The sequence below is a fragment of the Etheostoma cragini genome, chromosome 4, assembly GCF_013103735.1.
Source record: "Etheostoma cragini isolate CJK2018 chromosome 4, CSU_Ecrag_1.0, whole genome shotgun sequence".
Lineage (NCBI taxonomy): Eukaryota > Metazoa > Chordata > Actinopteri > Perciformes > Percidae > Etheostoma > Etheostoma cragini.
The window spans coordinates 2,717,387-2,732,839 of NC_048410.1; the positions used below are offsets into that span (position 1 = coordinate 2,717,387).

Below are 15,453 nucleotides of genomic sequence, written 5' to 3' on the forward strand. Positions count from 1 at the left end.
TGAACCGTTTAAAAACTCAAGTTGTCCATTGTTCATTTCAAAAGAAACACGGCAAGGTGTAAAAGTACCTTATACCTCATGTTATGGCTCCATAGCAGACGTTTTTTTGTAAGAATAGGCTAACGATTGTGTATAACCCCGCGACTTGCCGTCGCATAGTCGAAAAATCACCGTATTGTCAGTAGAAGTCCGCAGACACTTTAGACTTACATTAGCTGTTTAGGTTTAATTACTAATGTTAACTAGCATTTTAGTTAGCAATAACTAGCCTGTGCCTATGTTATCTCCCAACATATACCTACACTCTCTGTCTCTGCAAGATTGGGAATGGTTTAGATTTCTCTTGACACAGCTACCAGAAGACTTACAACTTTCAGACAGGTTGTTTAACGTCACATCTATGTTGTCAAGCTCAGTTGGAGGCTGTGCAGTAACGCTCAGCCATTACCGGAAAAGTGCCTCTAAAAGCCTTGACTGGTCTCTCATCGTAACCTGATGTGCACTTCTCGAATAATGTGACTACACGTCTCTCGGCGGTGGCTTGGTAGCATTCCATTTCCCCCGACTCATTTCCTGGTTCTCCTTCTCCGTCAACAACATGAAATCAAGGAGCGGTCAGAAAGCACAGGGAAGACCCATTGTTTCTCTCACTATGACTCTAGTCGGCATCACTCTTTCACTTCTCCCTTTACCACACACTCCCCACACACACACACACACACACACACACACACACCAGCTTGACGCACACACAAGCGCACAAGTAAAAACCCCAGGCCACTTGCGAAGGCTACGGTGAAAGCTCTGCGTGGAGCCTCCGCAGAAGCATAACACAGCCTTTAGAAACAAAAGTCGGCAACTTATATACATTTAAACAACCAATCCATTTGGTCACTATCCGCACACATGTCAGGATTTTGAACAGGCTGGCAAAATAACGCAGCAGGTCAATGATAAGGTGGTTTAGTATGGTCTCAACCAGTGTTTTGAAATTCTGTTGAGCAAGGCACTATACGACACTTGTTTGAAGATCACCAGAAGGCTGTTGCAGCCCTGACCGTAAAGTATTACATCACCACCAATCAGTCGACCTCTCTACACAATGACACAATGAGTATTACACAACCGCATTTATGTAATATGTTAATCCAATTGTCAACAACCTCTCCCGGCCATATGAATAAGAAGTGAACCAGACTAAAGAGAGAGAGAGAGGGTGGGATGGGTGTGGCACTAACAGCATCCAGGCTCGATTCTTTCACGTTTCCTGCAGTGTGACCAGAGAAAAAGAGTTATATGAATCTTAAAGAAACAGTCAGTGCGTTTACATGCACAGCAGTAACAGTTTAGTGAATAACAGGGTTGTGCCAGTTCTCCCTGCAAACATGAGCGGGGAAGACTGACTGGAGTAACTCTTCCTCCGGTACAGGAGGTGGCGCTCTGCCAACATACAACTAGCTTTTTCTTCCGGTTGACCTACAGTACGTCACTTAATTAATTTTGGCTCATTATATCTAACCAGTGTCGGGTGATATTACCAATTTAACTTTGTTAGCGTTAGCCAACTAACGTTAGCCAGTGTACGCCGCGAGGCTGCGTGGTCCCTCCTCTTTTTTAAGCAATTACGACTCACAGCAGATTTTTTTCTGGTTCAAAAACCACTCAAGCGGAGTGGAGTGGGGTAGTTGAAGCATGCGCATACTCTAAGGTGTACGCATGCAAGAATACCCCGGTTACTGAAGGAGTTGTCACTTATGGTTATGGAACTCTGATTTTAACCGGGGTAAGGTGTTTACATGGCATTTGAGAAATTAGGGTATTGCCTTAAAGCTATAGAGCGTAGATTCTGTCTCCCCCATGAGGAATTCTAAGTAATGACAACAAAACTGTCGGGGCATCCACATGATCCAAGCCTTACTAATTTCCACTGGTTGCATAACATCTGCAGATCTGCTCTGCTGCGTGTCGCCGTCCGTCAGTACCCACCAGGTCCGTATTGGTTGCGGTGTAGTTTAGGGAAATATGATCCGCCATGCGCACGGCCTATTTTATTTTGTAAATTAACCGGATGATTTATTGTGTTTTCTGTGCTCAGCTTCCTGTCCCTCACTATCTGCAGTGTGCTGAGATGCTGCGGAACGCAGACGTTTCTCAGTCGTTCTGCAGTAAGTGGAAATACACATATCGACTTTGATGGAAACTCAATGACTCCGCCACCGTTCCGGAGCGGATCCGCAGACGTTCTGCAACCTGTGGAAATTAGGAGTTACGTGTTTGTATCTTCACACGATTAGACAAAACTATTTTATGAACAAAGCCAAACTGAGAAATCCAGAGAGAGTTTTCTGGAGCTGATTAGCTTTGTATCATTTCATTTGGCAATGACTTGAATGTACGCACTGAAGCTTTAACCCAAATTTCATTGGTTTTTAAACCGCACGTAAACACACTGAATTTTACATTTTTGGGAAACAAACTTGTTTGCTTTCTTTGTGAGAGTCATATTTGCATGTTAAGTACAGAGCTAACATGAGACCTGGTTAGTTGAGTTGAGATTAGCTTAAAGACTGGAAGCAGAAGGAAAGCATTGGCCTGTCCAAAGTTCACAAATACACCTACCAACACTTCTAAAGCTCACTAATCAACACAGCACATTATTCTAAAAACATCCTTACATAAGCAGGAATGTCAGAACAACAATTTGCGGTCTTAGACTTGGAGTCACATGCTGGAAGTATTTCTTGACCAACAACAATGTATTCATGTTTCTGTGACTTAAGGAAGCTGCACACGGTCACTGCACCAGCTGTTGCATGCCGTTAACGAGGTCATTTAAAAAAAAAAAACAGACAAACTGAACACTTGACGTTGTAAAATGTGAATCAAATGTCATAACCAGTTGAAAAAATTACCCAAAATACATAAATATGACCCAGTTAATCTAAAGAATAGGCTGTGTTTATGTGCAAAGTTCTACATATACATACTTACATATATACATATACCACAGTATTATTTTTATTTTAACTTAATATTATTGTGATTGAATGACAGATTTCATCCTCACCCCCTCCACCCAACCTTGAAGTCATCTTTGACCCCATCCTGCTCCATGTCACCCATATCACCCAAACAGCCTTGTTCCACCTCCTCAACATTGGCCGTCTCCAACCATCACTGGCAATTCCTGCTGCTGAAACGTTTATCATTTATGCATTTGTAAGATAACTCTGGCCCACCTACTTAGCAGCACCCGCTCAAATAGTCTGGATCAATGGAAGTACCGCTGCATGTCAGGTTTTGTCCCTCACCTTCTGCTCTTTGTGTGTTGCCGTTCTCGATCTCCCTTCTCCACAGGAGACAATGACAAACTTCGAGCTAGCAGGCTACACTCTGAAAATGGAAGGTTTTGAAGGAAATTGGGATCTTGCAACAAGGCAGGCGTGCTTGGTTCATTCACAGAATGATTGAAAAGATTCACAGAGAATATGTTTACATTTACTCTCTAACTGGGACATTTTGGGACAGATGGGGGAAATACTGTGGACAAACTACACACGGCAATACGCAGGTAAGAGTAAATTAAGTCTAACCGTGTATCCGGCTAATTTAAACAGCTCATGTTTGTCGTGTTTCTTGTTTTCTGTTAAGTTTTCCATTTGTTGTTTTAATTTGAAATCTCTTTGTTTCTTCCATTAAGCCGTATAGAGAAGACTATATTGCAGTGTAAGGAGAAGTCCTTCCACTCTTGGTTATGGGTAACCAGAGTACAAAGTCCCATGATCCTGCGGGGCCCGTGGTGGATAGACGACGGCCGGTAAAGAAAGGCGCTACATAAGGCTAATGTATTTTTTGCTTTATATTATAATTCCCCTGCATGATTTGATAAGCATTGTTGGAGGGAGCCTTTAAAGTAAGATTTTTTCATTGGTAACAACTAAATGCTTCTCTGGAATAACTATGCATATATCAACTAAAAACTTGAAGTTAGAAGTTGATGTCGGTAGATACTGGCTCTAGTGTGAATTGAGTGATACAGTGTACTCCCAGGAAGTAATCATTTAAAGGCTAAGTTCAGTAGGGTCTCTTGAACGACATTAAGAGTCTTGCAGTGGCTTTCCCATCATGAGCAGCTAGAGAAGCACATCATTAAAAAATGTCTTACGTAGCTAATCTCATTCGTCGCTGTTTTCTTTGGGCTTTGGGACCCTGTTCAGTGTCTGACCGCCATCTCTGTCTTGTTCACGTGTTCGCTCTATTTCCTGGAAAAAAAAGACAGAGGAGGAATGCTTTGTGTACTTTTAACCCTTCACAGGCCCCTTTTGTCTGTGTGTCTGATCTCTTCATCCTCTGCCTGTGATCTCTGTTGCTGAACGCAGATCCCAGTGACGTTGGCAAAACCAGACAAAGGAGAGCTCCCTGGACGGGATTACACTGTGACTCACTGGCTGCATCTTTAGACCCGCGTCGTTTTGTTTTCACACCAAAAGCTGTTTGGAGCAGTGTATTTGAAACCTGAAGCAATTCCTTTATGTTTAAGGTTTGTCAGTTAATGCATGTTACCATTTCTAAGTCACCCACTACAATGGAATAAAAGGTGGAGGCTGGGGGTGTGGCCTTGACCAACTGCCACTTTGCTCGTTTGAAAGCCATGATGGGCCCCTCTGGGTGGGCAAAGCAGAGATAGGGGAGACAAAGGCAGCGCAGGATACCCAGGGCTCGGTTTACACCTACCACCATTTCTAGCCACTGGGGGACCAAAGGCAGGCTGGGGGGACTCATATTAATGTTAAAAAACCTCAAAGTGAACTTGTCATGCCATGGGACCTTGAAGCTTGTGTGATGTTATAAAATATGGGTGAAATGAAGAGTAAATGCTGAAAACACCATCTTTACTCATCTAAAAACATCATTATATATTTACTAGATGAACCGTGTTTGGCTCCCCTCCGTGGCTGCAGCACACGGAGCAGCTGAGGTCTGCCGAGGTCCACCGGATGGCGTGAATTCCGTTCATCTCAAGTCAAGTCAAGTCAAGTTTATTTCATCCATAAAAATGGAAATTACAGTACTCACACTCGCCATCTTACCCATAAAAACTAGAGAATTTAAATACAATACCACAAATGCCCCCACTCCCATGAAACAGTGCTGGATTTAAATCAGAAAATATTTCTTTATATAGCAATGCTAGAGTCTAGACATATTACTAAAACACACTGTAGATTTCTGTTAAACTTTTCTCAAAGTTACACATGAGAAGATGATGATTCATGCTTTTTGGACCAGTGTAACGCTCTCTTTGTTGGGCTGGATCTGGCGTCCATCTCACGTCTTTAAATTGTGCAAAATGCTGGTGCTTGCACACGTGCACACATCACTCCCGTTCTTTAAACCCTGCATTGGCTCCCGGGGAGTTGTAGATTGGATTTCAAGGTTTAATTGTTTGTTTTTAAGGCTTTATATGGTCTCACCCCAGAGTAGTTGTCTGAAATAACTTTGCTTAACTTTTTTGTTTAACTTTGCGGGAGCACAACCAGACATTGCGGTCTTCAGATCCGTCCCGAGGTCCAGGTTTAAACTCTGGAACAAGTTACTCCCCGACATTCGCACTGTTACAGATGTCGCCCTTTTTAGGTCCAAACTCAAAACATATCTGTTTAGTCTGGCTCTTAATACGTAGCAGTGGTGTGACAATTTCATTTTCATTGTAACCTTTTTTGATTTAACTGTTTTCTATGTTTACTCTTTCTATTGTATGTTGTGATTTTACCAATTCTGATGTTAATAACTTTGGATACCTGTTGGTTGCTGTAAAGTGCAATGGAAATAAATTATGATTGATTGCTTGATTGACTGATTGATTGATTGATTGATCACATTTGGTCTTACTTTCTGGCAAATCTTCACAAAACCTGCCTGCACTTGTTGTGCATGCTGGTGCATCTTTTACACCTCACAGGAGACATGCAATGTACCACCCTGCACCGACCTCCTTCAAGTCCTCCCCTATCCTCCCTGTCCCCAAGAAAGCAAGCATCACAGGACTAACAATGACTACAGACCCGCTGCCCTGACCTCTGTGTTTATGAATTCTTTGAAGTACTTTGTTCTAGCTCAACTCCATACCCTAATCGACCCACTCTTAGACCTCCAGCAGTTTGCCTGTAGAGCCAACTGGTCTGTAGACAATGCAGTCAACATGGCTCTTTATTTCATCCTCCGGCACCTGGACTCCTCAGGAACCAACGGCATGCAGAATCTTGTTTGTGGACTTCAGCTTTGTCTTCAACAGCATCCTCCTGGCCCTGCGGCAGGACAAGCTGTCCCAGCCGCATGTGCCTGACTTCACCTGCAGATGAATTACAGACTTCTTGTCTGACCGAAGATTGTGGCCGACCCCAATCTGTGTGAACCCCTCCCCTCTGGCAGCAGGCTATGGTCTATCAGAACCAGTTTCTTCCCCTCTGCAGTCAGCCTCACCAACAAGGCCCTGGACCCCCACTGACATTGACTCTTAACCACTGATTCTGGTTTTCTTTCAGGAAATTAAAAAAGGTTAATTTTGGACACATGTTATTGAGCTATTTACTTCACACAAAGTCAGACAAAAACACCTCGCAACTGTTTAAATATTTGTTAAAAAACCACAGACAGATGTAAAGGGTGAACAACAGTTTTGATTTGTGAAAAGAAATGAAAGTGACACAACATAGAGTTACGAGGCTTCTTCCCAAAAGTAATAATATGTAAGATTTTCCTTAAAAGAAAATACGTTACTCAATCTGAGTACTTGGATTACTTCCACATTGTAGGAATGCGGCCATCAAGTACTGCTTACTAAACATGCCTATTCTGGTGTTCTTCTGTTCCAACTAGCTCAATGTGTACATGATTAAGCAGATATATCTTGGTATTTGTAGTCCCAAACCGCATAGCCTACTACAAAAATCGAACTGCAGTCTTCCTACCACAAGCTTATTTTAGCTAACGTTAGCTTACATGTCAAACGGGGCTAGTCTGTCTTTCAACAGCTGTAGGGCTAGTAAATCAGCACATAGGAGAATATAAAGTTGCACGTCAACTTAACACCAGATACAACTATAAATTAGCAAGGTGACCAGTAAAACTACAGCAGACGGCTAGCCTTGGCTAATTATTTCTGGGAAATGCATGGTTGCATGGTTGCCTTCATTTATTCAGATAGTAAATAAACTCGTAATAAAGAGAAGCATTTTCATGTAGTCCATTGATTTTAACAATGAAACTGTATTCTAAATACCACCTATTTAAATTGTTAATGTAACTATGAATACAATCACTCATAATATATATTCTGAATACGTAACGCCCCTAAATGTATTCCCTTACTCCCCAACACTGTTTATCTGTAAAAAATGCTAAACTTAACTGTCATTTAGACCGATCCTCACATAACCAGCCGCCGGTCGCCTTACTGATGAAGGGTTGTGTATACGTTTTTGTTCTATATCATTCTGACCCTTTAATGAGAAAGCTTTATTGTTCAGCTGTAAATGGGGCTGTGCATATACATATACATATTATGTATAAAACACTCCTTATCATTCCTCAGGGCAATGCATGATACAGCAAGCAACCAACACAACAACAACTACAACAAAGGAAGGAATGACCCTAAAGTGCATGCATGGCAGCAGTGATGGGTGATTTGTTAGTCCTGCATCTATGAAGGCTGTGCCTAGGACCAGAAGGGAGTAACTGAAATGCCTGTGACAAAGGGTGTGTGTGTGTGTGTGTGTGTGTGTGTGTGGACTTCAGCTCTGTCTTCAACAGCATCTGTGTGTGTGTGTGTGTTAATGCTATTTTCTCTTTGGGACCTATTAAAAAGTATGTCTTAGATTAGATTAGAAAGGCTTTATTAATCCCAAAATTGTGAAATGTCAATGCTACAGCAGCAAAAACATCAGCCACACAGCATGCATACAGAATACACAAGTTATATTAAATAAGATAGAATAAAAACATTTTGCTGCACACCTTTAAGGTTCTCCGCAACCTTAACAAATACAGTCCCTCACCCGCTTTCATGGAAACAGCAGTGCGGATGATTTTCCGGTTCAGCCTGTTGTTGGTGTTGATGCCCAGATATACTGTATGTACTCCTCCTACATTTCTATACAAAAATGAAAATGGCCTTCAGAATTGTTCCCTTCCCCCTGAAGTACATAAACATCTCTCTGGTCTTACACAGCAGCAGGTGATTCTTACCAGCAAACTCAACAAATTCTTGTCTGTCTGTGTCTGACACTTCATCTGTATTTCAACAAAGGAAAATGAAAAACAAAGAGAAAATATCCTGTTTTAAACCACCTTTATTTGGCGTCCCTGACTTTAGCTCTCAGATGGGGGGGCTTTCACACCTGCCTCATTTAGTTCGGTAGTAGTGGTTCATTTTGGCAGGTGAGAACGCAGCAATCACACTCGTTAACGTTGCATTTTCCGCATCTCATTTCCTGGTTTTCCTTCTTGATAAAGATTAAATGAAGGTGAGGGTTAGCTTTTCCTGCTACAGATTTATGTCCGTGGTCAGGGGACACTTTGTTTGTCTCAATATGATTTTAGAGTTGGTTCTCGCTCCGAAAACTAATCACCGTCACTTTCTCACTTGTTCTACCACACACTCTCCACGCACCCATGCATTCTGGTGCAGCTTTTTATGGCGCTTACCTACTACTAGTACCAGCTTGGCTCCGCTTGGTTCGGCTCGGCTCGGCTTGACTCAACCGTCCTCCTTAATGCTAGTTTGCTGACACAAGCTTTGCAGCCTAACTCAAATTTATTTTGGTTACAATGACAGGGTTATCCATTTGTAAAGTGTCTGTATGGCAGTATGTTTTAAAGTAAGCAGTACATTGTCGGCAGTTGTGCTACAGTTAGCTTGCTAACAACATAAACCTGCTGGCAGACACTGTCACGGCCCAAGGTGAGGAGAGTGCAGATTTGAGTCGCACATGCGTAGCATATAGTAGTAGTAACATAAAACATGCTAACGACAGATTTCTGTAATGTCAGAACAGTAAAAATGGACTTAATTAACTAAGTTGGTTCACTGCTGGCTACGAGTTAGCATCAGACACAACAAAGGCTGCCAGTTTAATGGCGTTGAACGCACATTACTGACGTAGGCTGCGGCGAAAACTCTGCGTGGAGCCTCCCGGGACCTTAAATCACGCTTTTAGTGTGCTTGTAACAACCCTCTGAAGCTAAGTTAAACACTTTGTGGTGGCAGTAGCTCAGTCCGTAGGGGGGCGGGTTCAAGTCCACATACAGACTAAAGTATAGTGGTGAATTGGTAGCTGGGCCTCATGGGCACTGCCAAGGTGCTCTTGAGCAAGGCACTGAACCCCAACTGATCGGTGTCACCTTTCCATGTGCAGCACCCTTACTCTGACATCTCTCATGCATAGGTACTGAGCATGTGTGTGTAATAAATCTTAATGTAAAATTCTTTTTCAACTTCACTGTCTCTGTACTAACTGCTCTCTTCAGCTGTTTGCTAACCCCCCCCCCCCCCCCCCCAAATTTGGGTATTTTCTTAATTGTTTTGATAACTTTGGTTACTTTGCAGATTCAGATTATCAAGACAAAACGTAATCAAACAAAGACATTCTTATGTATTGTTAGAAATAAAGATACTGAGTGAATGGGCTTCACCTTTAACAACATTATTGAACAGACTAATACATACATCACCAATTATTTAATACCCTATGTGTTACATATTGTTCTTTTATTATTCATTATTCCTATTATTATAATACATTATTATAACCTTATTTATATTGTATATTTTGAAGCAAATACTTTTTATTATTTCTACACTGTAGTGGGCTTTTGCTGCTTTTACTTAGGTACAGTATCTGAGTGCTGACCTCTGTTACCCAACAGGAGCCCTCGGCTACTTCCGTGATTTCCGTCATCCTCGTGTTCTTCTGACGACACCGCGTGTGGGGGAGGGGAGGGGTGAAGCCCCGATAGCGCAGGTCGCTGCTGATTGGTCGGCGGGCCGGGTTGTCTGCTAGCGGTATATATTCTGTGAATGTGCGGCTCTAGTGGAGAGGCAGCAGGAGCTCCTCGTTGCGCATGTACGGAAAAAAACCAAATTAAGAGCGTGGAACAAAGCTGAGGAATGAGTGACTGAGAGGACGAAAAACAAAAGCCCCACACTTCATTTCTTCTCTTATTTTTCTGGTTGCTGGACGAGGACGCAGAGATCCGGACCACCACCAGGAAATATCTGTGAGTAACCTTCATGTTGAATTCATGTAGCCTACAGCGGAGCGTGGTATCCGTTACACACGCGTCGATGGCGTGTTATGGAGCTTCTTATATACTGTAAATGCGCGTTAACGGGGCGCGGTGGGTGCGGGTCTGTGTCCTCAGCTCACACTGACGTGATATAATAAGGCATGCAGTTTACCGGAGGGTGGGCGGCTGGTCTCGGGCAGACAGACCAGTCACGGACTGGGACTGCTCCCAGTGTCTCATTCAGCCAGTAGACAGTGGTAGAATAAGTACAAGTGACAGTGCGACACACTCACAATCTTAGAATATAATAATAATATAATGGACCTTTTTTTTTTTCGTTAATGGAATTCCATTACAACATCCTGGTCCCTTGTTAACTGTCTGCTATTGATGTCATTCATAAATCCACTGCAACTGGAAGTCAACCTTGGGTCTTAGATAGATGTTAGTCTGTTAAAAAGTCACAAGTGAAAAAGATAAGCTGTCATTTCAGTATGCCTAAGAAGTAATTGTTAAAGAAAAAAAACTTAACTTATTACTTATTTAACTAATTGGCCTATATAATTGACTTAAAGAAGCCCCATGTGTACTTTTACTTTTGCTACTTTAAGTAAGCTTCGTTTAAAAAGCCGACTGAAGACTAGTTCCACCGCTGCAGGTAACACAATCCTGAGTAAACATGACTCCATTGCAACCACCAGGGGTGGAGGAAGTACTCAGATCTTTTACTTTTTAGTAAAAGAAGCAATACCACAATTAAGGTATACTCTGTAACAAGTAAAGGTTCTGCATTTAGGAAAATGTTACTTCTGCAAAAGTAGAAAAGTATTTGAATTAGACTTGATTTTGCTGTATGTCCCATTTCCAAAATAATGTAGAGTATATTTCATAATCTAATGAGGAATGCATTAGGTGTACATTTCTTTAATGGTAATGCTGTTACATAAGCTACGTTTAGACTTGTAAATGTGACTCATTCACTTTCCTTTCACTGTACATTAATTGGTTCCCAACGTTTCTGCTTAACAATGAAATAATAGCTACGTGCATCCTTCTCTGTAGCTTATGGTCGACTCACGGAGTGTGAGTTGTGACAAGTTCAGTGTAATTTAACACCACAGATGTTTTTATTTGAAGGTATTTTTTACAGGCCAGAAGACTGAAAAGTACAATAAAAGTGTGTGTGTGTGTGTAGGCGATTTATTTAACTGTCCAAAACCCCTTAAAATTGTCGGTTTACAATCCCATCAAAAGTGAAAAATCCTCATGTGAGAATCGGGTACCAGTGGATTTGTCATATTTGATAAATGACATACGGAAATCATAAGTCAATTATCATAAAAAGGATAATTTTAATGTCAACTTATACCTTTTTCATTAGTAGACCTACAATATATTGAGTGTTTGTTGACCATCTTTATTAATCCATCTGATAGAAATATGCTTTTGTCCTGATTCAGCTCTGTCACGATACTTGATACTTTGTATTGCAATTTCAGAAGTATTGAGTATTGCAATTTTTTTTTCTGCTTCTTTTAATAAAAACAAAAGTTGAGACAACATATCATGACACATTTCTAAAAACATTGTTTTCTAAGAACAATGCACCTCACGAGTCAGTCAGTCAGTCTGACATTTAATTAGATTTTCTGCTTTTACTGTTTTTCTGTGAACCGATGTGACGTAGTCACGGTACCGTATAAACGGAAAATGTTGAACCATTGGTGAAATCCCAAATTAAAATAATCCAAATATCAGACATTAGGTTTCTAACTGGACTTCGGCTGCCTCCACAGATTCCAACGGACGTTTTCTTGTTCAGTGGGCGGATAATTAAAATCTCATTAGCCGTCTGGCCGGGGGGGGGGGGGGGGGGCGGTCGGTCAGCAGCGGGCTGACGTCAGATCGGGGTTAGTAGTAAGGATGCTACATGGAGCATTTAGCAACAGAGACATGTGGACGTTAGGGTTGGGCGGTTTTACGGTATATGGGTCTTAAAATAGCAACTGTATCAGTTACAATACGTCATTAAAAAAATGCAATGCACTTATATTGGAGACAAGGATTAAATATTACATTTATAACATTTAATGCCTGAAAATGCTTATGTGTGATGTGAGAGAGAGAGAGAGAGAGAATGGCCTAGTCTCGCAGAAAAACACTACTTCTGCAGTTTGGCAGCATTCCAGGTCCGACCTAATGAGAAGGGAGAGGTGTTCCAGTGTTAGAGTTTGGCGTTCAGTTTCTGAACGGTGTAGGCACAAGCCAACAGTTTGGGGACGCCGTCTGGGCTTCACGTCGTCATTTTTCAGTTGTCACAATAATACCGTATACTGCGGTAAAAAAGGGAGGAGGTTTGACGGTATTAAAATTTGGATACCGCTCAACTCTACCGGACATTACATAAAATGTAAGATGACTCAGATTAAAGAGGTGTCCATGTATTAAAGTGACACCAGCAGCTGGTTAAACCTCAGGCTTTTTGCTATATTTGCAGCAGAAGAATACACTTACTTTGAGAATCACAGTGACGACAAGGGCTAAATCTTCCTTTTCAATGTTTTACAAAAGTTCAAGTTCGGTAAATGTTCCAATACCACGTTCACTTTCTGGTACCGATTCCAACACAGGATACTACTAACCCCGTAGGGGTTGTAATTAGGGATAAAACGGTAAACCACGATAAAAATGTTGACGACAACAACTACCGTTTTTATTTAAAATATCTTTTATTACCGCGGTGTGGAAACCGTGCGTTCAATCCTTCCCAGCTTCACCCGAACTTCCTGAAGTTGCCGCGCAGGCGCACTGCGTAGTCCAAAATGTGCTTTCCTTGAAGTTGTAATCATGGCGGAGCGAGGAGACGACAGCGCTCAGGACATTTATCAGCCCTCTGAGAGGACTAAGTCTAAAGAACGGGCATATTTTGGTTATTATCAGAATGCCGAAGGACAGTTGACAGAAGATAGAGAGCATTAGTGGTGTTTCTTTGATTTGTTTCCATGTTGTTCTTTATGTCTTAAATACAAATATTTGTATAATTTAAACCGGCCCTAAGGGAAATGTTCCTGAACAAATAAGCTGTTTACATGCTGAACCCTTGTTCCTTTTGATGTTAAAAGTTGCACTTTTGATAAGGTTTTGCTATATGTTTGTAATATAATAAACACTGTTATGCATTTGGAAACTATTTCAGCTTGTGTAGGCCCATCAGTGCTTTCTGAACATATTGAAAACCCTTTTAAAAATACAGCGATAATACCAAAAAAAACGTGATCACTTAGGTTAAATCTTCATACTGTTACACCCCTAGTTGTGATATGTTTGTATGGCCTGGCCCATGTTGAACACTTTTGAAAACAAATATACAAATATATATATATATATATATATATATATATATAATGAATGCCATAAAACTTTCTTTATTTAGTTTGACAGTCATAACTGAAAAAGAACATAAATACATCTAAAAATAAATGATAATTCCCAAAAAGTTTGCATCCATAAGTTAGTAAAATAACAATTAATTTAATTTTTTAAGTAGTACACAGCAGGGCTGTTAGTACCAACTCCAAAAGTGGAACATCATTTGAATAGCAAAACCATTTGAATAGCAAAACATAATCAAAACTATTCCAATGCTGAAATTACTATTCAAATGTGATTTTTGTTTTTATTTCTATAAATAGGTTGGCTAACGTTAGCTAATCTCCCTCTTCTGATGTCACGTCTGATGAACAATAAGTTATACGGTAGTGAGAAAGACAAGGCGTTGTGAGCTAACGCTACGTACCGAGTAACGCTAGTACAGGGGGAGTGACAGGCTGCGGCTGGAAAGAAGAAGAAGGATGGGAAACAGCGTTAACATGACTTTAAAATTGACATAAACCGAGCCCAAATTCTCATGTTATCAAAAGTTAGCCCGGTCGCGATTACAGGAGCTTAGCTCGTAGCGTCATGGAGACCGCTAAAGTTATTGTTAGCTGCCCTACGGCTAATGAAGTTAGCTTCGACATATATCACCTTTTTAATCCTGTATCCTCAGTAACGTAACAATCTGCCCGAAACCGGTTGCTTATAAATCCTAAAACAGCAATGGCAGCACCGTTTGGCTTAGTCATCAGTGCTGTTAGCATTGTAGCTAACACCGTTGTTGGAATTTGTGAAAACCATGAAATAAAAAACTTTTCTCACTACAAACAATCACAGAAAATGGGAACCAATTTCCAAAATGCTAACGTTAGCTCACAACGCCATCCCAGTGACAGCCTTTGTTGTGTTTTTGATTGCTAGCTTGTAGCAAGCAGTGAACAAACTTGGTTAAGTGGGTCCATTTTTACTGTTTTGACATTACAGAAGTCTCTCGTTAGCATCTTGTGTGCTACTTGTCGTGAAGTGACGCGTGCACGACTCAAATCTGCACATTCGCACACGCCAGCTCGGCTGCGACGACTGTTAAACGGCCCTGGGAGAGGCACGACTTCTAAAGTATTTGTATTCTGATTAGCAATTGTATCAAAAGTGTCGACTGATTGGCGCTCGCCCACACATAATTGTGAGCTGGCACATGCATGCCTGCTCTACAATTGTGTTTGAAGGATTAAGTGCTTTGTTATTGTTGTGACAGGTTTGTGGTTAATAAGTTAAATGATTGATGCACCCGATGAACCGGCACCATGACTTAGCAAAACAGGCAAGCGTTGGATTGGTTGTTAGCAGTGAAAGGAGGAGTCTGTTCTTACAAAGAGTATTTCTCCTACTTCATTCCTAAAAATACCTTCTGAATCTGATCTTAAACTCAAGCTATGAGGGAACAGGGTTGCTACAAGGTTTCTTGCAGCCGTGGTTACACAGTTTAGATTCAATTTAAACGTTTCTAGTAATAGTAAATACAGGACAGACAAGACAAACAGTAAAATTTAAGATTTTTCCAAATGAATAATCAGAGAAAACAAAAGGCTCCACTGACTCTGATCAGTTGTTGGTCGCCTTTTCTTGGCGGTCATACTTTAATATTTCTGCCAAAAAAAATGAAAGAAACCCAATTATTCTGTCAATTCAGTTCCATGAGGAAACTGGGTCATTGGGGGTGTGTGTGTGTGTGTGTGTGTGTGTGTGTGTGTGTGTGTGTGTGTGTGTGTGTGTGTGTGTGTGTGTGTG

The 15,453-nt window shown here is 41.2% G+C and overlaps 1 protein-coding gene and 1 long non-coding RNA gene across 2 annotated transcripts in view; one reads left to right on the forward strand and one right to left on the reverse strand.

The window, feature by feature from the left end:
- Positions 1-290: 290 nt before the first annotated feature.
- On the reverse strand, positions 291-6,523 carry LOC117942855. The gene is made up of 3 exons (XR_004656236.1): positions 6,454-6,523; positions 5,091-5,099; positions 291-303 (listed from the first exon to the last, which is right to left on the reverse strand). It is a non-coding gene; the product is annotated as an uncharacterized LOC117942855 (long non-coding RNA).
- Positions 6,524-10,052: 3,529 nt separating this feature from the next.
- osgn1 (oxidative stress induced growth inhibitor 1) overlaps positions 10,053-15,453 on the forward strand; it is an 18,150-nt gene continuing 12,749 nt past the window's right edge. Inside the window, exon 1 of the mRNA XM_034868508.1 lies at positions 10,053-10,281. The gene's annotated coding sequence lies outside the window, so the exon portion shown is untranslated. The remainder of the gene's footprint in view (positions 10,282-15,453) is intronic.